Here is a 26,053-nt window from a genome sequence, read left to right as displayed (position 1 = left end):
TAGCAAAAGGTCATCATGCATTCCCACTGTTATCAATTGAAGTCTTTCTATTTATATTTAAAAAGAAATAGAGTAGGTTTTCAATACTGTGTTTTGTCTAGGGACTATCTTGAAAGTTTCTTTAGAAATGTTGGTTTGAATCAGAGAAATGTCAAAATGTCAAGTTCCAAAAACCAGTAGCACAGTCATTTTACTTCTGGTTATACTTATTTTTTAAGAGCTGGGTAATTCTGAGAAAAATGCATTTCTAAAATTAGTCATTAAAATTTTCAGTAGGCACTCCATTTTCTTTCTTTCTGATTTTCACACTGGCCATATAAGAGAACACAGAGTCCAACGATTCCAAAAATATCTATCATGTTTGAAATGGGGGCCCCTTCTGTCAGGTACTGTATTTTCAGCTCTGATCTCTAGTTCAGGAGCAACTCTTAGATTTCTAGTCTTGAAAATACATGTGTTGACTTCAGGTCTTTGAAAGCTACCAAATAGTTTTCAATAATCTATTTACAATATTGCTTGTAATATTTTATTCTGCTTTTTTTTTACATCAAATTTCACTAATAATTTCCCAAAAGCTAACAAACACACAAAAAACTTACTCTGTAGTTCTCTGCCACAGTTTATCGATTTTTGTGACATCTGTCATTTGTGCTGTAAGGAGTACCTTTTCCCTTATTCCAGGGCCTAGTTATCTGACAAAATATTAAATGCTGAAGATAAATGACATGGTAGGTAATTTGATATTTCTTTTAGGTATTTTCTTTTTTGCGCATGGAAATAAGTAAAAATAAATGGCTAACACTTTGCTGTGGGAGTCCGACAGTATAATTATACAGATTAATAGCAAAAAAGCATTGTAAAGCACTGCAGCAAATTAAATTACGTTTCTGGCAACTTTGTTAGTGAATTAGAGAAAATGGAAATACAGGTTCAGAAACAGAAAAGAAGCTCAGTAGGAAAAATACTGAAAATAAACACAGAAAGAGGATGAACAATGAAAAATAAATGCACTTTATAAAAATAATTGGAAAAATATCTGAGAAAAATCTTGTTCTTTCTCTTCAAAGAGGTGAAAGACATGTAAAATGATATTCCAGGATCTCAGAAATATGCCAAAGTCTTCTAGCAAAAAGGAGCAATTGAGTATCTAATATTAGCAAGGTAAGAGATCTTAAGGATGCTTTTAAATGACAAGAAGAGGAATTATAAATATTGGAGTGACTGAGACATGAATGTTTTATTTTTAGTTCATTTTCACCACATAAGTAGTTTGGGTTTTTTAATATTCAATTGCATTTGTCCTTACCTGTCCTTATGCACATTGCTGGGTTTTTTCTCACCTTCTCTCATTTGGTGCATGCACAGAAATTTACATTTACCCAGGACTATTGTACACAGATAACAGCTTTTTTTTTCTTTTTGTCCTAATTTTCTAGTTGCTGACTTTAATGTCAAAATTCATATCTAGGATTGACAAAAACATGTAAAATGCTGGGATATTAGACAGAAGCACTGTCTAAAAAGTACTAGAGGGTAAAATTTCCTAGTATGTTTCCTCTGTTGGTTTGGGAGGGAAACAAAGAACATGTTCATCGAAGATGTTTTGCACAACACAGCTGAGGACAGGACGGCAAAGGAACAAAGTTTAGAAGCATGAATTATAGTGCTTAAGACCGTGCTACTTTTCATTTTTTGTAATGTTAGGATTCAGAGCCAAGTTGGACTCCAAAAGCGGTATGTGCAGCAGGCAGGCTTCAATAAGGGAGTTTGTTGCAGAAGCCGTACCTTTGTGGTTTTGCATTACAAACCATTAAAATGAGGAAAACATAAACTCACATGAAATAAATTCAGCAGCAGGTTAAGTTTTGACATGAAGCACTGAAAAAAACCAAAAAGCTAACAGCATGGGAATTAATGAGGAGGAGACTGAGGAGAGTAGAAAAGATGTTTTTGCATTCAGAGAGGGGAGCATATAAATTCTACTAACTTCAGATTTGCTTTTTCTGTTCCTTATATTCTGTAGAGGAATATTTAAATACAATACACAGCTGGACATTTTGAAAGTATATAATTACTTAACTCTGTTTCTTGAGATAACAGCCCTATCTATTATATGTGGCTTCATATATATGCTAATTTTCAAAATAGTATTCACATACCTTAAGAACAGAAAGTGCTTGAATTGATCTTTAAGACCACTATTCAAACTGCTTAAGAAACTGATTTTTTGAGGTGCATAGAACTTCAAAAGTTAAATTCCTGAGTAACTTTAAATCCTAAATTCATCCAAACCTGAAGAATTGGAATTGCCTCTAAGCAAGAACTCTAATATGACAGTCTGTGATTTCTGTTCTGGGCTTGCTTACTAACTCAGTCCTAGGAAAGTAGACATGTTTAGAATCTATGCCTCAATTTCTCCTCTTTTGAAAGGGAGGTAGTATACTTGCCTTCCAGATTAAAGTTTATATAGTACCTCTCAAAACATTTGATAAAAAATGCTTTAAGTGATACAATAAATATTTTGATACAGTGATACAGTAAATATTTTGCTGACTTGAGCTGTCTAATTTTTTAAAAAGCAACAATATTAGGATTTCTTTTTGTGGAACAGTCAGTCTCTAATGTTTTTCCGTGAATTTATTTGTACATACAGTCCCTTCAGATATATTGGGAAAAATGTTTTCAAGTACAGCCATCATCAGATCTACATGCACCATTATTGTCACAGATATTTTCATTACCAGGCCAGTCATTATCTCTCTAACCCCCCATGCGTATAGACCCATGCTATGATAAGAATAATAGATTTTTCTCTGCCTTGTTTCTCCTGTAGGAGAAAAATGCACAGAAATCACATTAAACATTAAAGTGATATTACTAGTAATGTTTGCAAAATCTCTTCCACATTTTCTCCCAGGTCATCACACCTGCAAAGTGTCATGCAGTTCAGGCTTACTCTGAATCCAGTACCTTTCTGTCCACTCAGAGGGTAGTAAGGCTGTAAGCATGCAGTTGCTGCCAAATATCTCCTGCCTTACAAGCCACCATGCCTGGAAATACAGGCAGGAGAGCCTTCAAATGGAAGGCTTCAGTATACTTTGGGGCACTCTTTAATGACACAACAGCTTCTGCAAAGTCTTGATAACTCAGGTTTTAAGCTTGGAGGACAGCCAAGCCCTCTCCAGCTTCATTCACATCACACTTCCTTTGGCTGAAGCGTGCACTTACTGACCAAGTTTTTAAAACCGACTGCCAGCAGAGACACAGTGTCAGCCCTATTCCTGTTCTGTTTAGACAAAGGCAGAGTTTTGTTCTCATCAGTCCTACATTTTGCTTATTTAGTAGCAAATGGAGAAGATAAAACTTTAGTTATCACAAGCGAATACCTGCTTCAGGTATTTTTTTTGTAGCCGGTACCAAAGGAATCAGTTTGCATACCATACTGATCTCAGATTACAATGCGTAGTCTTATTTGGGCACTGCCCATAATACACAGTCAGATTTTGTAATGTTACATATTACAAGTGCTTTAGTTAGATGGGTTAGAGACAGTATTTTCCATGAAGCAAGATCCATAAAGAGCTGTAGCAGTGTTTTAACAGGTGGCACCTGTCACAGTTGGGACTCTTTGACAGTACAAGTACATGACATACTGTAGCCCCCTGTAGAAACACGCAGAAACTGCATAACAATCCTTTGCTTTGAGGAGATGAATAAATTCCTGTGCCAAGAATATCAGTTATATCTGGTGTAATTGACTGTTAAGGAAAAAAGGCCATGTGGTTGGAGCAGAGGGTGGGGAGACAAATTTTTGGCAGAAGAAAAATATTCTGGTACCATATGGTACAGAACTCCCTGGTGTCCCTAAGCTCACATTACAGGAAACTGGCTGCCTGATTTTCAACAGGGAAGATTTGATTCTGAGCTGCTATACAACTGTAACACCTATTGCCTTAGTGGGGATCCTAGTATGTGGGTTTCCCAGTGATATTATCACAAAAAAAAAAAGATTTTGAAAACAAGGCAGTTCAAATGCAACCATCTGGAGTGGCATTTTCCATTGCAAAGGTTTAAAAGCCTGTGTTTACTTTGCGTAGAACTGATTTTTTATCCCGTTCCCTATGGAAGTGGAACTTAACTGATCATATCACCTATATATTTCCATTAGTCTCTATATCCCTTCCCCTCCTACAAGTTTGAAGAAGGTAACTCAGCAGAGAGGGAAGAAATGTCCTAAAGTGCTCAACTATATTATTAGATCAAAGAATCCATACGGATGATAATGATGATGAATGGGTTCACTGCTGGGACAACCTTTGACTAATGTGTGCTCTTGAGACACCAGAGAATCTAACTATGAGATACAAATCCACAGGAAAACAAACTTCATTAGCTCCACTGCTTACTGAACTATGTATATTTTTAATGTAATGTATTATTCTGAAACTAAACTGAAATCCAGTCCTACTTATATTACAGTAAGGTGATTATAGTGAATAAGTGCTTTCATGTGGAGAAAATGCCTGGTACTTACAAGTTCTTTAGACTAATGGAGAAAGGCATAACATGAACTGATTTTCAGAAGATGAAGTCAGACAAATTAGGGGAAAAGGCACAGATTTTTAGCTGAGAGAGCAAGTAACCTTAGGAGCAGACAACTAAGGTGAGTGGAGATTCTCTGATTTTTTTATGTTTACAAATCAGGACAGTGTTTCTTTTTGAAAGATAAACTTTAACCATATACAGATTATTAAGTTCTATCCATAGTAGCAGGGTGAAATCTTCTAGTCAGGAAGTTAGACCAGATGAGAGCATGTTTCTTTCTGGCTTAAACTTTGTAAGCAAGCAAGAGGTGCGCAGTGAGGCTTGTAGAGGAGGCCCACTGTCATCAGTGGAAATAACAGAAGGGAAATATCGTGTCTGAATATAACTCTTTAAAGAACTCACTGCCTCAGCATATCCTTTGGGTAAGACAGGGCCCATCTATTTTAGGTGCCTGTAGAACATTTCGCACCTGACAGATACAGTTTAACAAATTTTGCTTTCATGCTCAAACATGTTTAAATATTTTCAGCTGTCCTCATTTGAAACAATAACAGATACAGTGGTTGGAGATAAGTCTTTAAAGAGCAAGGAGGCCACCTTATTTTTTTCCTCACAATTTTTAAGCCTTATTTCTGTAGGAGGATTCCAGGAAGAGACTTAATGACATTGATATGACCTCTTGCCTAAGGAGCACCAAGTTCTGAGTGGAACTCATTATGGAAAAGATAGACATAACATATTCAGTTTAATTGGAGAAAACAGGAAGCCAGCTATTGCAGGACAGTTACAGCCAATATGGTTCTGAAATCTTGTCCTATTCTTCAGATTTTGTTCATACAGAAATATCTTGGGGAGGAGCACTTCAAAACAAAAGTATATATAAGTCTTGTGCAACCAAAATTTTGATTGCCTTCAGTGGGACTCAGTCGGGCTGTTTCTTAAAACCAGCACAGCCCTTTAATGTAGGATTCTCCAATACTCAGAGTATAGTTGATTTTTCTGTACTTCACCCCTGATCCTGAATGCCATCCTGTAGCAACAGCCTTATTTATCATTTCAGAGCCCACACTGATGTGTTGCCTACATATACATTAAGCTCACTGCGGAGAAGAGGTGTGAGGCTAGGACTGGGAAATTAGGCTCAGAATGCTGTCATTCTTCAGTGAGCGAGTTAAGGACACCTATGACCATACATGGGAGAACATTTGCAGTTTCTATATAGCCATAGGCATCAAGCAGGCTCAGCACTAAAGTCATAGCAGTATGACTCATGCTACCCACTGCACTTGCCAAACAGTGAGACTTAGCTGCTGGTGGCAGGCGTCAGAAGTTCAAGGTTAGTCTTCCAAGTGGAAGAGAAGAAACAGGTCATAGTTTTCCAGGTCAATGAAGCTGTTCCTGTCTTGTTCGGAGGAGTTATCTTGGCACTCAGCAAATCCAACAATAGAAAATGTCAAAAGCTACCTGGAAATATCTGGGACCAGAGGGAGAACGTGCTGCATGAAAGATCTCTATTCAGGGCTGATATCGCTTTCCAGGCGATTACCTATTCAGTAGGATTATGTGCCCTCAGCCCTGTGACAGACCACAGGGGGGAAAAAAAGTCACTGCAGCACAGGATCGTTTTATATCCAAATAAAAATATCTATTGTAAGGTTTTCCTGGAAAGACTGGACTACACCATCAGAAATTAGAGGCATCTCAGAGTGCTTAAGTAAAATGTCTAATAGGGACATATTCATACAGCTGGCAGATGGCTATGCATCAGTTGTCTGTGCATGGAGTGGACCCTCAAACAGAGCAAGGGCACCTATAAAAAGAGCAGAACTGTTTAAAGAGGCTAAATGCATCCAGAATGACTGTGTGAAGTTTGGAGTGAGGATGAGCTCCTAAGACAGCATCCTAAACCAACATCAGTCCTTGTCATTTATTGCTTAATGTTTGAGAGCATTATCTCAGAATCATGTCTGGTTGTCATATCACATGCTAAACCCACTGCTAAGGATGACTGGGAAACATGAAAAGTGGCTCACCAGTGTTTCGCTCTCACTCCTTCATGTTGTCTCAGAGATCATTTCTGGGGCGGAACTCCTCCATCTTCCCCCCAAGACAGATGAAATTTGATGGAATGACTCACCTACCTGAAAGACCCCAAGGCCCATCAGCTGGATGGCAGGCTTCTGGAGGTAGAGCAGCAATACCTCTTTCATTCTTTAAGGATGCCTTCATGTTCAGAAACCTCTTGTCCTTCAATCTGACAGTCACCCTGTCAACCTGTTATGGGGAAAGCCATAGTCTTGGATATGTCAAGGTCCAAGAGAATGTCTCTCCAACTGCTGTTAATCAGACCCTAGGTTCTCATGTTGAAATTATACAAACTTCATTTTTTTTCCACACATACCCAAGACTGAAACCATGCTTGATCTTTCATGACAACTGTCTAATCATACATCCAATAATCGGGGATATTCTAGCTGTTTAGCATGTCCAGGTGGTACATAGCCTCCCTCCTGCTGCTGTTGACATGCATTGCAGCAGAAAATGGGAGAGTTGCATGGCTGAGATTTTGTATGTGGTAGCGTAGCAAAGAGTTGCAATCTGCAGGCTCAGACCATGGTTGTGTAACACTTCCCAGAGCAGTCTGGGTAGCCGTGGGCTCCTGAGCCTCTGCTGCACACGTCACAGTGCCTTGGGCACCATTCTCAGCTACTGGCCCTCGACCAGGAGTGCTCCTGGGTATGAACAGAGTCACTAGCTGATGGATTTGGCCTCATGGTGCCTATCAAGGCTTTTCATAAAGGACCCTGAAGATCTACCTGCTGTGTCAAATGGTCTCCATAGTAAGCCTCTTCAGTACTTTGCAGTAATATATGACTGGTACTCTGTCAAAAGTCAACTTGATAGGAACTGTGGTTATTACTTGTCAGAACCTGAGTTCTTTCCTCCAGGACACTATGTGTACCATGTTACAACAGGAGGTAATTCTGTAATTGGTCACAGCAGCACACAGCAAATAGCTTGTGCAAGACACTGAAGAGATTTCTATTCCCAACGTCACATTTTCTGAAAGCTACTGCACAGCACAGTTTTAAATTGTCTTAAGAAAAAGAGAGAGGTATGACCCTGTCTTTGGGGGAGTTTATTCCTGTTTAAGAAATCTTGGTGCTGGAAATTTTTTTTAAGAATTTCATCAGGATGATTTTGTGGCCTGGCAGAGTCCCTCTAAATGCTGGCGGTAATTCTTCTTTGCCCTTGCTGTCTGTCACCTTCAAAATACTCATCAACAACCGCAGCTACCTATCAGCTGTTACAGAACCATCTGTGCAGCCTTTGATCATGTTTTTTTTTCTTCCAGATTTCTATCATCCTTCTGGAAACTGAGAATGGGACAAAATGTTGCAGCAATGTTACACAGTAGGGCGAAATATTGTTAGTGGCTACAGTATAAAACAAAAAGTTTAGTAGTGGCTGCTGACACCTCAGGCAGACCACAGTCCCCAAGTCTGCTAAACTAAGATGATAACAATTATTGTGGTATGCAACAAATACTTAAGGCCATTATGACTTTCTCCCTCTGAATGTGAAATCTGATTTCTACGATACTTCATTCAGTTTTGGAGGGGCTCAAGTTCAGAATCTGAGACTATTTTATTTGTTTCCATTTTGGTGATGTCAGTATCATCTCAAACTTAGCCTGAAGCCTGGAAATCTGTAATAAAAATCCAAACTAGAATGTAATTTTATGGATCACATTGATCTGATCTCTCTTTTTCTACTTGAAAACAAAAGACTACTTGTACCTGTTTTGTTGGTTACAACTTGTTTCAAAGATCCTGATTACTTCTGTCTTTCTGTTAGAAGCTTATCTCATCATTAGAAAGGATGAAGAGATATAACAGGCTCTGAGGATCAAAATTCAAGAGCAGCCACACAGGTTACTGATGATTTAAATAAGAAAAATAGGGGAATTTTGTAGAAAATAGATGCAGAGTTTCAGTGAGAAAAAGAAGCAACCCTGATGTAGGTTTGCAACGTTAGCTAAAAATAACATAACATTTTTGTGGTCAAATGCCTGTTTAGTTAATTAGATCATTTGTTTCACAGAATATTAGTTTGAATAAATACAGGGCTCCAGAGCACTCTGGAGCTCATTCCCTTTTGTCCTCAGGGAAGTACCCACATGGTGTAATCCCAGAGAAGACAGCAGCTTTGCCTGGGTCCCCAGGGCACAGACCTCATCCCTTAGCACACATGAGTGCATGAAGTCCCTTACTGGCTGCCATCCTGAGAATCTGCTAATTCAATTTCTCAGCGTCTTCCAACTTGTTCTCTGTAATCTTCTAAGTCCTGAGAGTTCAAGCAGTTAATGTGTTCTCTGCTAGAGGTGATTATTATATTAATTAGTCATGCCCTAAAGCTTTATATGGAATAGTCTGAAGCCTTTAACAGCCAAAAGTTACAATGCCACCTCCTAGAATTATGTCAAAGTGACCCCACAAATAAAATCTTCACCGGAGTTGCTCACCACAGAAAAAGTGATTCTTCCTCTGGCCACAGGGAGCCACACAGCCACCATTATGAGCCCAGGGAAGAAAACAAGGGAGAGGGCAAAATTTGCAGTCTCTAAACTCTGTGCCAGGAATTACAGGGGTTGCTCTCTCCTTGAGGTGAGCCTACTAGTTGCACCTGGGCTCCTGTTAGCTGTTTTCACACCAGCTCCTGCTGAGAGTCTTGCATTGTTTTTAGCCAGGCATGTAGAATGCATATGTAGCAAACTACTTGTACGTCCTTGCACACAGAGTAATTAGTGCAGACTGTCATCATAATTTCTAAGTTCCTTTTTGACTGCAATTTTAAAGTCACTTTACAAGATGGAGGATGACCATTAATCTGTGAAGCCTTAAGCAACAATAGCAGTTGCCTGACCCCAGAGAATAATCCAGGTTTTGTGTAATCACCCCAAGTATATGACTCTTAAACATTTAATTCTGTCAGTACGGTACACCACTAGCATCATAGACCAGAAGGGGCCTAATCATTATTTCACACTCCATACATCTAAGATAGTTCTGGTATTAACATACAGGTTTGGTAGCACTCAGCTTCATAGTGCTTTCTAGACAAGACCATCACAAGAAGCTCATTCAGCACCATTAGCTTCTTTCTCAAGACTTCTAACTGGCTTTTAGAGACTGGACTTGTGCTGCACTTTCCCATTTTCTCCTTCAATATGTTTCCACCAAATCTCAATTTGGTAAGCTGGGGAATCCAAGGAGATCTCATGTAGATCTTCAAGTGAGGGAAGAAAAAACTTAAATGAACCATCAACTTGACAGAGAGGCATCTGGGGCAAAACTGATTAAGGTCCACTGAGGGATCAGTTTCCCTTGTTTTCTTTTCAGCATATGCTCATCTTTTCCTTTCTCTAGACATAATATGTACACTACAAAGGTACAAACAGACCTCTTTGGGGATTTTAATTCTAACTAGGCATCTAAATAGATGTTCTTCCATTTATTGAGATACTTAACACTCATTGTCATGCAATATCATTTATCAGAGTGCTTAAACACATATCTAGATTTTGTCTAAGAGTTTAAATATTGAGATAATTAGTTTGGACTAGAAGGTCTGCTGCAATGATTCTCACTGTGCTGGATTAGAGAATGAGTGGTGATAGTGCCATGGACCTGCCTGGTGTCACATGACAAGTTAATTGTTGATCCAGAAATTGAGCCTGCAGATGCTGAATTTCAGTCTGTTGCCCCATCTACTCTTCTTTGCTGCTCTCAAATCAAAGTATAGCTGATTGAAGGTGCAAATTTAGTCTGTAAAACTTGCGTCTCAGTCCAAACGTTGCCTCATCTCCAAACATCCCCAGCTTTGTCTGAATGCTGATACTTCCTAAATAAAAAGCTCCCTCTGTTTCTCTATTTTATATATGTAGTGGAGATGAGCAAGGACTATTCCTCAGAGGACTTTAAAAACACTCTTTGACCAAATGATATTTGACATTTCCTTTGCCACTCTGCAAGGTTCCTCAGAGGGCTGAACTACTCTCATTTCTGCCACAGAAGCAAAGCCACCATTTCGCTTCCCTCAAGCTAAACAGTGTATGATGGGCAACAATTCAGAATTAATTTGACAGTAATGGAGATGACAACTATTACTGTGAGGTATTTCTGCTATGAATATTGTCATCCTGTCCTCATTTCACCCCCCACCCCCCAAGTTTCGGTGTTACAAGGAATCTCTGAACAGCAGACGACCCCATATACAATGCATATGCATATACACTGCTGTCTAGGCAGAACAGCAACTTTGGACTTGGCAGCCTCTGTGGATACAAGAGCCCTAAAGTCCCACAAAACTGCAGCTCTAGCTTGGAGACAGAAAACAATTAGCATGGGTCTACAAAGTGCATAACACACACAGGTCTGTGGGAAGTGGCAATTCCTTCTAAACAGGAGACAGGCATAGAATCATAGACTAATTTTGGTTGGAAGGGATTTTTGGAGATCATGTGCTCTAACACATTGCTCAAATCATAGGACATCTAAGGCTGTTCCGATCAGGAAACAGGAAAACTTTTTTTTTTTCCTGGCTCTTTTTCCACTAACAATGCCCAAAACAAACCAGCAGTGAAAGGATGGATTCTGTGTACATAGCTAGGAAAAACAGTACAGGTTAAATTTAAAATATGCACAATTCCTTTCCTTCTAACAGTGGTATCAGTGAAGAATGAATAGCACTGAGGCCAGTATAATCAGAAAAACAGACACTACTGGCTACAATCCCTACACAGTATCAGAGCGGATCCTCTCCCTATCTTCAATGATTTGATGTATTAATACACACATGGTAATTAATACACACAGGGTAATTTAGGTCTTGCAACCCTGAGAATGAGGGCAAAACCCTGAAATAATGAATGGCCCAGGGTGAAGAAAACCAATCTGCAGTCTCTTTATACCTCACTCAAAATAGCCTCACTTCCCTTTGTCTTCTCTTCCCCTTTCTAAAAAGAAATGTGATCTCAAGCTACCTTGTGTGAGCTTGGCTCCTGCCATGCCAGATACCCCTACCCAGCAGAGAGATTTATTCCACCCACTCTTCTACAAATACCCACAGAAAGCATAGCACAGAGCTGCTCTAGGCTCACTGCCAGTTTCTCAGACATGGCCTCTCCTTGATCCCAACGTGCTGTACATAATAACTTTGTGATCTTCCTGTGGAGAGCCAAGCTAAAGACTGATGCTGGAGCTGGCCACTGAAGAAACCCAGACATGGCAAAAATGCCAAGAGGTGTGAGGACAGGCATTACAAGCAAGGGAGAGGTAGGTAAGAGGGTTGGGGAGAACAGGGCTCAGCCTGATCTGCTCCTAACTCATTGCCCTGATAGCCTCCTGTTAGCTCAGAAAACATTTTAGGGCTATTAATATTTTTACAAACAATATGGACAGGTTCCTATCCAGCTGATGAAAGAAATTTCCTTAACTTTTGATATCTTAACAGCTGAATTTGTAAAATCAGAACTTAATGCTGTACTAAGGTACTAACACAAAGTATCAGCTCTATTCAAGTCATTAGGTGCCTCATCTCTGACTTCACTCTGAATAGCTAGTGTAGGCTTATTTTAGTAACTGGCTGTATCACAGTGACTATAATAAAAAGACATCATCTATAAAAATCAAGTATGATGCTTGAAAAGCTTCAGGAAACTAGATGATTTCAGGGGGCTTCTGTAAACGTAACTTCTACAAGAATAACAGAATCTCCTACTTGATCTAACAAGCAACATATTTGCTACTTCCAGGTAGCAATTATTTCAGTAGACTACAACCAGAATACAGTCATGTAGCTTCAGTTTTGACTAAGTCCTTCCTTTCCTTTAAACAAGGACAACAGGAAGGTCAGTTATCCACATCCTGCTATTAAAAATGGTGAGGCTTGTTTTTACTGAAACCCTCCCTGTTGGTTTTCCTGTGTGGCCACAAGCAAGTCAGGCACAGTGGCTGTGTGTTACTTCTGTTTCTCTGGAATGAAATGAGCTCTGCTACCATCCTCACAGGAGACAGGTAGTGATCAAGATTTTGATCTTTTGACAGGCTGCAGCATAGAAGAGCAAGATGCTTTTATTATTAGAATTCTCATACATTTATCCTGTAGTAATTTATTCACAAGCCAAGAATTATTCTTCAAAGAAATGTAGAAGATAAATCCTCTCAAGTTATTTTATGAGCAACAGAGCCAATGAATGCTGGATTCCTACAGATTTGAGTTCTTTTGTCTCCTAAACTCTGCTTCTCACCCCATAATAGTAGCTCTGCTGCATGTTCCCCTGAAATGCCCACTGGGCATAGACAGCACACGCTGCAGTTGCTGTGCAGCCATCCACAGATTGGCCAGCTGACCAGGTTATATAAAATGCCTGTATTCTGCCTCCTTTTTTCTCATGGGGTTCATTAAGCTGGGGAGTCTGCCCTCCATGTAGCTATCAATTTTTCAGTAAAAAACCCTCTTAGGATCACATTTGAGACTTCTACATGATTTAAATGCAACTGAGTATGGCCAATAGGCCTGAAAGCTACGGGGCAGGATGAGAACAGATGGATCAACCACAAAAATAATCTCTCCTTAGGAAACTGGGAATGTTTCTCCCATCCCTAATGTATGGCATGGAAATGCAACATCAAGACTCCCAGACAACCTTCTGTTTTATGGCAATAAAATGCAATACAATACTCTAAAGGCATTTTCATGTTTTAAAGGTAATTTCCCTATGTTGTCATGACAGAGCTGAATCCTTTTTCATGTCCTAGATAAGCCTTTAATAATCTCATATCTTAATATAATCATTCTAGATTTTAAAACCTTTAGGTTTTGGGATAATCCAACATTCCTAAGCATATTTTATTGCAAATTGCTAACATGATAGGGTGGATGGAGAACGTAATTTTGTCTATACCTTTCATAATGAAGAATATCATATATGGATAAACTACATTTCTAATGCCTTGAAAATATAAAGTATTGAGCCTAATTTTAGAGCTTGTCCTTTGTCACAATTGAATCTAGCTTTTCAGTCTTAAGATCAGTATTCCATTAAGCCACAGCCTAATGAAAAAAGTGTAGGTAAAAGTACAAGAAGCCGCCTGTTCTTTGGCCTGGCTAACTGCAGACAGTCCAAATAGTTATTTTAATACATCTTACGCCTTAGGAGAATTATAGTGTAATGCATTTGTGCTTACAATGTTAGCATTGACAGGAAGGTCATAGGTAAGTTCAGGTTTTTTTCTGAGTATGCTTTTACCTAAGCTAACAGGGAGACTCAGGAAGGCCTACAGCTGTATGTATGCCAAAAGGGTGTAGTGTTACTGTGAAAGTGCCATAGCAGTAAAGGTGTTAGTTACGTCAATTAATGTTAGTCAGTGTACAAATGTCATTTACAGAGGTTAAGTGATAGGTTACTGTGTCCAGTTGGATGTTACCAATGACTCACTTCAGAAACAAAGGAGCAAGGGTACAATTTAAATGGGTGTTAGACTTTTATCGTGAACTTTTGGGGGTACAAACCACTATAATTTCTTATTTCTCTTACATTAATGTGTCTGTTAGAAGTTGCCTTTCAATCACTTCCTTACATGTTCAGCTTAGACATACTCACAGCATACTTCCTGTAAGCTTCATGCTTGATTGCTGCTGTATATTGTGTCAAAGAATCTAAAAATGGATTCTTAACTTTCTATAGATTGTTGCAACTACATGGATATGACTCAAGCAAGATTGTAGGAAGATAGTATTTTTATTATTCAGTCTAGTAAAATACATTTCTTTTCCCAATAGGCCTTTCCTAATGTCTTTAACAGAAAGACATACCATATAGTTGTTATGTGACTCCTAATTAATGAGAATTGGCTTTGAATTCTTCTGCTTAAGATGTGCTGGCCTGCACTGCTCTAAACCGACAGCTTTCATTCAGTAACTTCAGTAACGGTGTGACCATTTGCTCTCTGCTTCTCAGTGGTACAGATCACTGAATTCTGCACAGTCCCTGTGAAATCAATCAATGCTGTTGCCTGTTGGCTCACACAGAGCTTAGCTCCCTGAAAGGTTTCATTTTTTAAATAAAAAATTCAGCTGAAGATTGCTGCTTTAGCTGTCTGCGATTCAACCAGTTGTAAAAAATAGCTATGTCCTCTAATATTCATTGATTGAATAGTACTGGTTTACTGGAGTGATAATCAAACTAAGATAACTCGTAATGAGTGAAAATAAGGTATCAGTGTCTAGAAGATCTGAGGACACAGTTTGTGGTTGCATGGGATGTGCAACAAGGAAAGAGGAAGCCTAGAAGACATACTACAAGATGCAGGACCCCAGTTTAAACCTCACTTGAAATGGAGTTGTTAGTCCAATGTTTCTGAGGTGAAAGTCATATTGGTCACATCCAACGGGAAACACTGACCTGTTACTTAGCCTCTGTAGGTTCACTTCAGGCAGAATCACAGAATTTGGTGTTCATTTGATCCCTCCACAAGCTAATTCAGCATGTTGTGCTGGCAGAAAATATCTAGTTTTTGTTTGGGTGGGCACAAGGTTTTCATAAATCACTGTTATTCAGTGCAGAACACAAAAGCACAAGTAGGCAAAGTCACTTGGTAGGCCAGAGGGGCATGGCTTCCGAGTTGCTTCCAATGCCAGTCCAGTGGACTCACCACAAGGCTTCATGTGTTGTTTAAAATATTGAAATGGCCTCCAACATTTCAGTGTCAAAATCAATACTATTCTGATGAATTGGGCCCTTCATTTTCTTCTCCCTCCCCCCCCTTCCACATTTTTAATCTCTTTCTCTCTGCTGGTATACTAAATATGTTTTGAGGTATCAGACAAACTCAGAACATTTTCATTTTTAATTTTAATTAGTTGAGATCAGAGGACCTGACCCCTTTTATAATAACCGGAAGGGTTGAATAATTGAGGTCTGAGTAGTCAAGGTCAAAATATGTTGCTTAATGTACATCTTACAATTATTTAATACTGACTTTATAACACCACAGATGTTAAACTACAAAATCTTCAGAACCTGAAGACCTGTTTTTATTTTATGAACAAATTAAACAATATATATTTTTTAAAATTGAAATTTATTAATGGAATCGTGGCATAACATTGCATGTAGCAGCAGTGCATCTGCTCATGTTTAGGTCTGTTCACATTAGCAATAATACTTAGGATAAAGCTGCTTCTGTCTTTAATACAGGATCTGTTATGTCATGGGAGGTTCAGTGTCTGCAACGCAAGCACAATTACATAACGATGCTTCACCCACAGAATCTATTAGTGTGCATTAGTCAACAAGGATGAGAGGCGTACACTTAGAGGGATCAATGTTCCTGTTAACACATTGCATCCGAGATAGGAACAGACACCCCCATGAAAATGGGTCCAAGGAGCAGGTGACCTGGTTTTCTTAAGACATTGTTCTCATTCTCCCTAAAAGTAAGAACAAGATCACCTCTAGTTATGTTAATCTGTTTTCACATCTTGATGCAATCTGTCAGAGCAGGCTATTTTACCATTATAACAACTTTTAATTCAGGGCGTTACTTCTGCAGTAATGGATGTAGGAGAGAAAAGGGAGAAATTGGTCTTCACGCAGAGCTGCGCAGCAGCACCCGTTCAAGGTACTGCTTACAACAATGCAACTAGTACATCTGGAGATTTACAAGGAACAGCGGAAGCTATGTCTCAGAGCAAAATAAATGTGCTTGCACATGCTTGAGCCAGTTTAACTAAATCACTCTAAGCTTGTACATAATTATTTCTACAAAGCTGCTTCCTATCTCTTACATTCAAATTAACTGCTTCAGTCAAGTAATTATTTTTCTTCAGATTTTTTAAAAGAACAAGCTGGAAGTACGGGGCTTATATCAGAAAAGAGTAAAAGGCAGGAAGAGACACATTGTAATACAAACACTATGGGTCCCCTAGCAAGGAACAGTTCAGAAGAGGGCAGGGTACAGCATTTAATTGCTGCTGAATGGGCAACCAATCCCCGTAAAGGTGAATACTGAGTATTTGTCCCATAACCTCGTCTTCAGTAGTGAGCTCACCAGACCCATGTCCTAAAGTCTGTTTTTTTCTTCCTGGAATTTTTCTTTTCCTCCTCAGGCTTTGTGTTTGGTAAGCTCTCGGACCAGTGCAGTGAGATCTGACAAGCATTGTTAGTCAGCCCTCTGCTGCCTCAGTTCTTGGCCTGGTGGGTAAATACAAACTGAAATCAGGGCCCATTGAAACCAATATGCCACACTCTGAATGTAACGTATGAAGGGATACTGCCCATCTACAACTTTTTAATGTGGCGGTCACCACTAGCAGAGAGACTGAAAGGTGCAGTAGTAAGTTCTTCATCTGCCACAGATAAATTGGATAAGGACCGTGAATTAAGACCTCAGTGCTCCCATCTATTGGGGAGCCTGGGGGGAGCCAGTACTGCAGATAGGAGAGGTGCTGCTGTGAACAGGCAGCTTCAGAAGCTGCTTTTCACTGAGCGCACACATCACTAGGAACTGATAGCAGATTGTGTTTTAAACATTACCCAGTGATGTAGACTTGGCTTGGTTTGAGAGATTGTGTTTGAGCAGTACTCTTCAACAGGGCATCTCACCCAAGTTAGGCAATCAGGTGTCCCAACTTCAGCCTCAGACATTTACTTTGAAATTCATTCCCTCCCTGACACATCTTTTGGTTTTGTTGAGAAAAAGCCATTACACAATATAAAACAGGAATTAAACTTCAACACATTTGCTAGCGCTAACATTTGCTCTATACATAACTAACGCTAGTCCTAGCTTCCTAATGACTTAAAAAAACCCAAACCATAAAAATGGATGTTTTTATAAAGCTGGAAGAAAAGACTTCCCCATACAGTGCAAAAATGCAATGCGTCCCTCACATCATGTTTACTCATGACTTTAAACTAAGCAGCTGTAAATGCCACTCTTCTTTTTCGTTTTGCCACACATGCACTTACTGCCTTTTCTTTTCACTTTTATGCAAATGTTAAAGCAAATTGCAATCTCTGAATATCCTTCCAAGTCTTTCTTGTAGGTATGTGACATGGCTGAATAGAAGTACCTTCCCGCCTCTTTCTGTGTTTTATGGTGCAGCCCTGAGATAAGTAAGTGAGTTTTCTCCTCATGTGAGGCTTAAGTATGAGACATTACTTAGCTAAAAATCCAGAGAGAACGTCATCAGCAGAGTTCTTCCCCAGCCCTGGGATGGCATGTGGGCAGGGACAAAGTAAGGCTAATGAGAAAGCAGCTTCTCATTGGCTATTTAGCTGAAATGTTTATTGTAAAATCTCTCAGTCACTGCTTGAGGACAAGCTCAAGATCCCACAGCTATTGATCTGAGAAATTCCTATTTGGGCAGGCCCAGAAAGCAGTATAGATGCTAAGCCAATGTCACAGAAGCCCAGGCCTTCCTAGTAAATCTGGTTGATAACCAGTTTAGCAAAATACCCGATATCTGCCACAGATCAGGTGAATGTAACATAATCAGTAACCTGCTACATCACCAGAGAAAACTAATGACAGCAACCAGTCTGAAAGATCTTTTAAAATAACAGACATGTCCAGTCCAAAATTCTCAGCACAGATGTAATAATCCTCTTACTTATACATCTCCTCTGGGAGGGGATGAAGGACTCTAACATTGCAGTACTGGAAACTTCCACTGATGATGTACGTTGGAACAAAGATACTCAGTGTCCTGAAGGACTGAGGTAGCAGAGCCTCTGTGGGACCACAGCAGGTGAGGTAATACTGTCAGTCTGCGCTATTCGGATAGTAAGGTATCGAGCAATCCAGGTGCAGCTGGTGGCTACGAGCTGTTGTTTTAGAGATGTTCTCCAACCTTTAAATGAAAATTAGACAGAAATAGCAGGTTTATCTCTAGCTGCGGCAGATAATTTCTGGAAGGATTTTACATTTGGGAAGTATTTAGCAGAGACTTATCATCTTAAAGGAACTGTGGACTTTGCCAAAAGTCAAGACTCTCCTACAGGCTGGCCTGTGCAATCATGGTTGTGGCAACATTTTGTTTGGAGTCCAAAGAACAAACAATAACCAGCAAGCAGCCCACAGCCTTGTGCAAAGCCGAAACCATCATTTTATCCTTCATGCTAAATTTTAGTTTCTCCATGTGCTCTTAAGCTTCTCATTTTCAGCCTAAAACAGGATCCTGGGCAAAAAATAGTAATCCAAATGTTAAATCACCCAGTTTTTAGTACCATGGGGATTTGCGGGACTGAGGAAAGAGCAGAACAATTCAAATCAGACCCAGTTAAACTTTTGCTGACAGTAATGCCACATTCTGATATCGGAAGAATCCTGGTCTATGTCTTATCTGAAAAGCTAATATCTAAAAAAGACTGAATTATCAACTGTTATTATAAATCCCTATAGAATACTGGGATTCACCCTACTTTCTCAACTAAGATTAATCACCAGAAAATATTTTGTCCACACCAACGCTTCTATTGCAAATGATTCAACCAGCTCATGCAGCATAGTGGGGGGGCACTTCATTATCTTTTCAACTCCCTGGAAAAATGTACCGGAATACAGGGACCTACCACAGTGTGCCAGTTTTTTGAATCACATATCCAAGGAAATGGTACCCTCATGAGATCCAGTCATCCTAAAAACATATGTAACTTTGGTCAGGTAAGGATAAAAGCAAATTAAGTGTGAAAAGTAAAAAGTTTTATAAAAGTTTATAAGGACAGGAGAAAGAGTCACACTTTACTTTTCTGAACGTAATCCTGAAGACATTCAAGGGCAGGTATTAAGCTGACAAACTGTAGATTCTGGGCCTACCCACTTAACCTAGCATGTGTTTTCCAGGCTAGCTTGCATTTGCAGAGAGACCCCAGGTGGAAGAAGCAAGCTAGCTTTCTATCCCCATCCTTTTCTGAATGAGGTTTAATGATCCTTTAAAAGCTTCGAGTTCCCTTTCCCATCTCTCAAGATGTAGAAAGTTGTTTTGACTTTTCCCACTGATTCGATTTTGTCTGCCTCCAGCTTTTCAGAAATGCAAATGTCTTCCTGGCAAAAAGGAGATACCATCTTCGCTGTCTGATTTAATTACTAGCGGTCAGTGCACAAGGCAGGAAAGAGAGTAAGCAAATCTCAGTGCGGAGCCTTTCCGTACAGAGAACATATGCATAAGCATGTGAGTCAACTACTACCACTTACGGAAACACATACCCAAGACTCCTGCATGCGCCTTATTGCTTGCTTATTAATTTAGTCTTAAGTAACAGTCATCATCACAGTAACAGGTCTGGAGTAACTGACACCCAACTTCGTCTTCGAGGCATATATTGACAGCAGTGATCTAAGAACATAGGCTCCCATTTCAAAGAAATGTGGGGTGGTTTTCCTTTTTTTTAATTGAAATACCACGGTCTTTCTAGGAGGAAAGTCTGTGTAGTACCTTGCATCTTGATTCTGGAAGGTATGGGTGTTCAATAAAGCATTTTGGATTACCAACATTTAGCCTCTTCACAAAAGCACAATGCTTTAAAATTATTCAAGAATTAATTTTTAATTATTTTTATAGGAATCATAATTAATCATCAATGCAACCACAGGCATGATAGGACACATTACAAAGAGCCAGAAATGGATTCTCAGTTGTAGCTTACTCAGTTGTCAGGTTTAGGCACAGGAGCCTTATTGTTTGAGTTTGTTCTGGTTTATGTTCAGTCTGTAGCCTGTGAAACTGCTGTGTGGTGCCGCCTTGGGGCATCCTCTAACCGAGTACCATATACAATAATGACAATGTAATTGACCACTTTAGAGATTAGATTGGGCATCTCTTAATTCCTTACAACCATCAACTGTCTTTAATGAATCCCTGACGAAGTTAAAACATTAAGCTTATACCCCTTTTGTCAGACTGTGATATAGAGGAAGACAGATCAGTTGAAAAGCTGCAGTTTTCTATAGCTCCTTTTTTGTTGTTGCTTTTTTTTTAGTTTTAACAGTTTTAGCCTTCTTAACCTTCAATAGCAGATAATGCAGCAATTAGAAGAAATAAGTATAATTGTTAGCAAAATATATTTTCTTTCCCTCCTGACTTGCAAACACCAATGTATTAAAAAAAAAAAAAAAATCTTGTCATACTAAATTTCCTAGGTGGGTGCCACACTTGTACATTACTTTATCATTGTAATAGCTACTTTTGACATCAAGTAAGGGTTATTGCTGTAACCTGGAGACTTCCATGCAGTGCTGCGAAGCAAGGAACTTTTTGTTCCTGCAGTTTTTTCATTTAGCTATGGCTCTGGCCTATCTTACTATGCAGCTTATTCCTGACTCATCTTCTGAGCTTACAAAATACGAGATAAAAATAGATTATTGTTCTATCTAAATTCCCATAATCCTTGTGCTCATTAAAAATAAAGTCAAGTAACTGTTCTTAGTCAGGATTGCACTAATTAGTGCAATTGGCACTTCTGACCTTGTGATATCTACCCTTAACACACTGAGGTTTGCTGTGCTGCCTGCGTTACCATACACAGCATATATACTACCTCCTTATGCAACAAAGTGCTGAAGAGACATGCAAACCAGAAAATAAAGGTCAGGAGCTTTTTGCATAGTAGTATGTAGTTTTTCCACATCCTCACCCTTTGGCTTAACTGAATATTTTAGATTTCTTTTCATATAATAAAGGGCCACAAATGAAAAGCAGATGCCAACTTTTCATAGATCCTTTAGGGAGACAGCTGTTCATACCCCAAAGGGCTCTCAACCAGTGGCTCTGGTTCAGGGTAGCAGCATGTTGGTTTCTATAAGCGACTGCTTGGGTCTCAAAGATTTCAGGGAGATACCAGCAGAAGCTTATTAAACTTAACCTCATTTGAGTGTTTTTTAAAGACAGACAGACTAGGATGAAGGAAGTAAATTCCCTGCTTGCTCACTTTACCTTATGGAACAGCTTTATCTTTTTAGTCTTCTTTACTATGCATTAAAATTAAATGCGTCTGTTTTTGTGCAGGAAATTAGAAACTATTGGCAGTAGGTTTTTTTGCTGTAGGTGCTAACATATTTAGTGTTTGATTTATATATGTTTCACTGCAGTCAGGAAATCACTAATGGTAAATCCATTAATAAATCTAATCCTCTCACCATCAAACTGTATTTAAATAAGTATTTAAATAAATTATACTGATATGTCAATCAATTCTCTGAATGTTACAATAAAAAGCAGAAGGAACTTAACTATGCAGGTGATGGATCTACCAGAATGAGAACAGAAATTTAAATAGTCCAGAGAAATCCTCAGTCATGGTAGGCTGACAGGGGTATATAAAACCAGGAAAGACACAGAAAAAAAAGCTACATCAGGCATTTTTTTTGTTTAAAACTCTCATAACACAAGAGGGAAGGAACATCCAACGCAAAACCAGAACATTTGCAATGAATGAAGCTTCTTCTGAAACAAAGTGGATTTTTGAAAGAGCCTGTAAGTGGCCTGCAGGACTCATTAACCTCCCTAAGCTCAAAAATGTATCAGGACAACAAAACAAAACTGACACTGAGGAGGCAAACTAAAAGGAAAACAGAATAGGAATATAATTTTCAGTGGGCCAGGACATAAGCCAGCTTCTAATGGAGGGATTAGGAAGAAAAATTCCTATATATAGCAAGGTTATTCGATGCTTGTCCACTCCAGGGATCCTTACAATTTTCCCTGAGGCATTTGTCCTGGTTATTTTAAGTGTGAGGATAATGGCTCAGACATATCTGGGGCCTGATTCTTTATGCAGCTTCTATCATCTGTGTTTACATAATAAAGGAAGGCATTTTAATAGTTACTCCAAATATGAAAATTATTGAGTAGCCTGAAAAACTAGCGTTGTATTTTTTGCTGTTTCTTGCAGAATCAGGGTCTTTGTAAGCCTGGAGCAGAAAAAAACATTGTGTTGAGAAATTAAAAGCCTAAAAAAAGAACGGGCCATCTAGCTACTAATAAAATTCTAAGTTTCATGGACTTTTGGGCCAAAAACCATAATGACTATTATGTAGTTTAGTTACCTGCACACTGTCGGTCACAACCTCCCACTGTAATTAGACTAAACAGTACCTACTTCTGTTTCAGCTCTGTAATAAAATATTTAAGACAATAGTTTTGATTTCAAGACTTGAGGGATGGAGAACCAAACACATACCCAAGTTGGGGCTTTCCCCCCTTCCTTATTCTGAACTCGGCTATATTCTGCACTGAACTGCTGCATCTTAAATCCTTTCTTCCAGACTGGAGTCCATGCCTGATAGCACTTGCCAAGTACTTGTACATAATAGAATTGTATTTTACTTACCCTTGGATAAACTAAGCAGACTAGACTTCATTCTTTCACTTAAGTAAGTTTTTCCAGATTACCTTTTTAGCTTTAATTGGCTAGGGTCTTTTAGGGGTTGGGTTAGTATAGCTTCATTTTCAGTGTGGGGAGAAGGTTTATTCAATGACTAATGCTAAAAATTGACCTTGATCTAGATCATTCCCTCAGCAGAACTGAGACTTGTGTAAGGGGCACACAGTAGTAGGTGTTACAGGCAACCTTCGGAGACTGTCCTCCCATACATGTTCTCCTGCCTGTTTAGCAAATACTTAGTTGTCATACTGTAAGCATAAAACACACACCACACCGTACTAGTATTACCGTAGGGCAATGGCTGGAGTAACAAAACCCACCAGCTACAACTTTAAGTGACAATAGAATCAATACTGACTATTGGAATAAACAGAAGTGAGAGAAAATTTATTTGCCAGAAATTAATCCAGCACTGGTTAATTGACATTGTTTCAGCAAATATTACTACAGGCTTGTGGGCAATGAACAGAGCTGAATTTTAAGACTCTACTGGTCTATTAAAATAATATTTATACTTATTTTTGTCATCAGTTTTGACTAAGAAACTTCCTGGAAAAACAACCCCACCTTAATTATAGCATATGAGGTTCAGCTCTGAAGGCTCTTAAAATTGTGTTTGTCAAGTGTGGGCCCCGTAAGTTACTGGCTGTGGTGTAACAGAGCAGAGCATTGCACATAAAATATTCCACTACTTCTACCAGCTGCAAGGAAGTATTTAGTCAAAGCAGTGGCAAAAAAAATACCCCTCAAGCCATCGATTCTGTTGTACAGATTTTAAGTTAGCCATTTTCAATGCAGGAAAACTACTGTCTCATCCAGTGGAGATATTTTTCTTTTTCAGAAGGATGCCTAACATCTTGTGCACTTCAAAACAGAGGTGCAGAAGGATGCCCCTACTAGGTCTAGGCTTCTCCCTTTCAAATACTTTCTATTGAGGAAGACCCAATGTGTCAGCCTAAGAGAAACACAGAGACAAGGGAACACAACAAGAACAAGAACAAAAGCACTTTCAGTGTTTTCAAAAGTGTGGAGGGAGAAGAAAACCCAGCAGCTTCCCTTTGGGGGAAAGCACTGGCAGGTTGGGGATTTCACAGTGCTGCTGTACCTCCCACCTCCTCCTCCGAAAAGGAGATGTGTGCAAGAAAAAGGTAATAGGCTTGCGGACTGGACTTGCTGGTGGCAGCTGAGGGTGTGACTGAAGTTAATCAGCAGGAGCGTTTAACATCATTGCATCTGAATCTCAAGTTTCAGCTTCCAACCTCTTGCGTGATGGAGTCTGCTGCTTCTGAGGGGAGAAACAGTGGATGAAGGGGAATGATTTTTCCCTAAAAAACAACCAAGACTGTGGGGCAAGGAAAAAAAAAAAAAGAAGGTCCAGGGTGTAGCAAGCAGATGAGTTAGAGAGCCATAGCTCAGAGCTGGGAGTGTGCAGTTCCACCAAAGACAAGACAGCTGGAAGGACCAGTGAGCAGCCAGTCACCCCTCAGAGGTGAAGAAAACCTTACTAAGGGACTGGGCAGCATTTAATTCAACTCAAAGTCAGCCAGCCAGCTATGCCTAGCCTAGAAACAAGGACACTGTGGGGAGGGAAAGACTGGTTTAGAAACTTTTCCATATTGCCTAGCCATTTTGAGTCAATATTCAATATATGGTCTCACTAACGCTGCAGACAGAAATCCTACTGCCCTCTGCTCCTACTCGGCATATCTGCTCAAAGTGTCAAATCTGCCCTTTTATGTATTTATATGTACTTACAATGGAGACTCATATGCAGCCATCAGTTGCCAGAGCCTCTCAACTCTTCTCAGTGTCACTGTTTTCTGGGATAATTTTTCTTCCTGATAGACATCTATTCCTTGTGGCTAGATGACCCTCCTTTTGCTTACTGTCAGACACACCCTTTACTAAGTGATTGGGACTACTCAGTGACTTGTCCTCATAAGTAACAAATTGGTAGAATAAAGAAATTGCGTTTTATTTCATATGTTTTATGAAAATATTGTACATTGTTGAACAGACCTGCAGAATTATACTAGTCAACTAGCAAATGGAAAATTTTTCTCTTCAAAGGCAATTTAGTATAAATTCACCTTTTATAGTTTTTCTCCTTCAGATTCTCAAGCAAGATTACAAAACCTCAACTATATTCTGTCATACAATAATCAGCCACATTTGCCATCTCATCAAGTTTAGTCTTGTAGCTTTGTTTAGCAAAGCCATTGTTGCTTTTTCCCAAAGCCATGCCGATGGGCCTTACTAAGGTTAGCTTATTATTCACTCATTGCATAGACCTAGAGTTTGATCTTGTTTATCACTGTTACAATGTCCACTTTTTTGGAACTTTCCCAATTTTCCAAGGTAAACTTAAAAATCTGTACATCACAATCCAGTGAGCTCCTTGCCATCTTTAGTGCTCATAGATCAACTATCCATTCTTGTCAGCCTTTAATACTTGAGCAATCATGTAATTTACAACAAATTCTACAGTTTTTTTTTTTTTTTTTTTTTTTTTAACTAAAAATATAAGCAGCCTTTATTCAGCTGCCCCAGATGCTAGCACTAGCTGCTCTTAATTTCCTGATGTATCACTTCTCCAACCTCACGGAGAAGTCTTAATCAAACCAACTGGCTAACTTGGTACAAAACCAGATTGATATTAGAATGGACAACCGACCAAAGAGGCCTCTTCCTTATTCCACAGAGAACCTAAGGACATATGGGAAATTTAAGTACAAATGGATTCTGGCTATATAAAGATATAACAATAAAACTTTTTTTTTTTTTTTTTCAGAAGGAGGAGATACTGTACGTCAAAAGTAGAGAAAAGGTCGCTACAGCACACAACATGTCTGACCATCTCAGGCGCCCATTTTTGCTCATGCTTCAGACTCCCAGTCCGTTGTGAGCCCCATTCTTACAGCCCTGTCCATTACTCTGCAACTTCTTTTAAAAGAAGCTGCCCATTTACAATCAGCTAGAAAGCAATGTACTCTCTCTGCATCCCCGATGGGCTAAGCATGCTATTTTATAGTATATTTGAAGCTCATAGCAGCTCTC

At 39.2% G+C, this 26,053-nt stretch overlaps 1 protein-coding gene and 1 long non-coding RNA gene across 2 annotated transcripts in view; one reads left to right on the top strand and one right to left on the bottom strand.

Annotated features, from left to right (window-relative positions):
- NEK2 (NIMA related kinase 2) overlaps window positions 1-3,053 on the bottom strand; it is a 15,382-nt gene extending 12,329 nt beyond the window's left edge. The window contains exon 1 of the mRNA XM_075042723.1: window positions 2,971-3,053. The gene's annotated coding sequence lies outside the window, so the exon portion shown is untranslated. The remainder of the gene's footprint in view (window positions 1-2,970) is intronic.
- LOC142037942 (uncharacterized) overlaps window positions 1-26,053 on the top strand; it is a 27,756-nt gene extending 1,703 nt beyond the window's left edge. The window contains exons 2-3 of the long non-coding RNA XR_012652471.1: window positions 1,068-1,161; window positions 25,788-26,053. This is a non-coding gene — a long non-coding RNA (uncharacterized LOC142037942). The remainder of the gene's footprint in view (window positions 1-1,067; window positions 1,162-25,787) is intronic.

This window comes from Buteo buteo, chromosome 12 (assembly GCF_964188355.1).
Source record: "Buteo buteo chromosome 12, bButBut1.hap1.1, whole genome shotgun sequence".
In the NCBI taxonomy this organism is placed as follows: Eukaryota; Metazoa; Chordata; class Aves; order Accipitriformes; family Accipitridae; genus Buteo; species Buteo buteo.
This window is presented reverse-complemented; position numbering and strand designations above follow the sequence as displayed.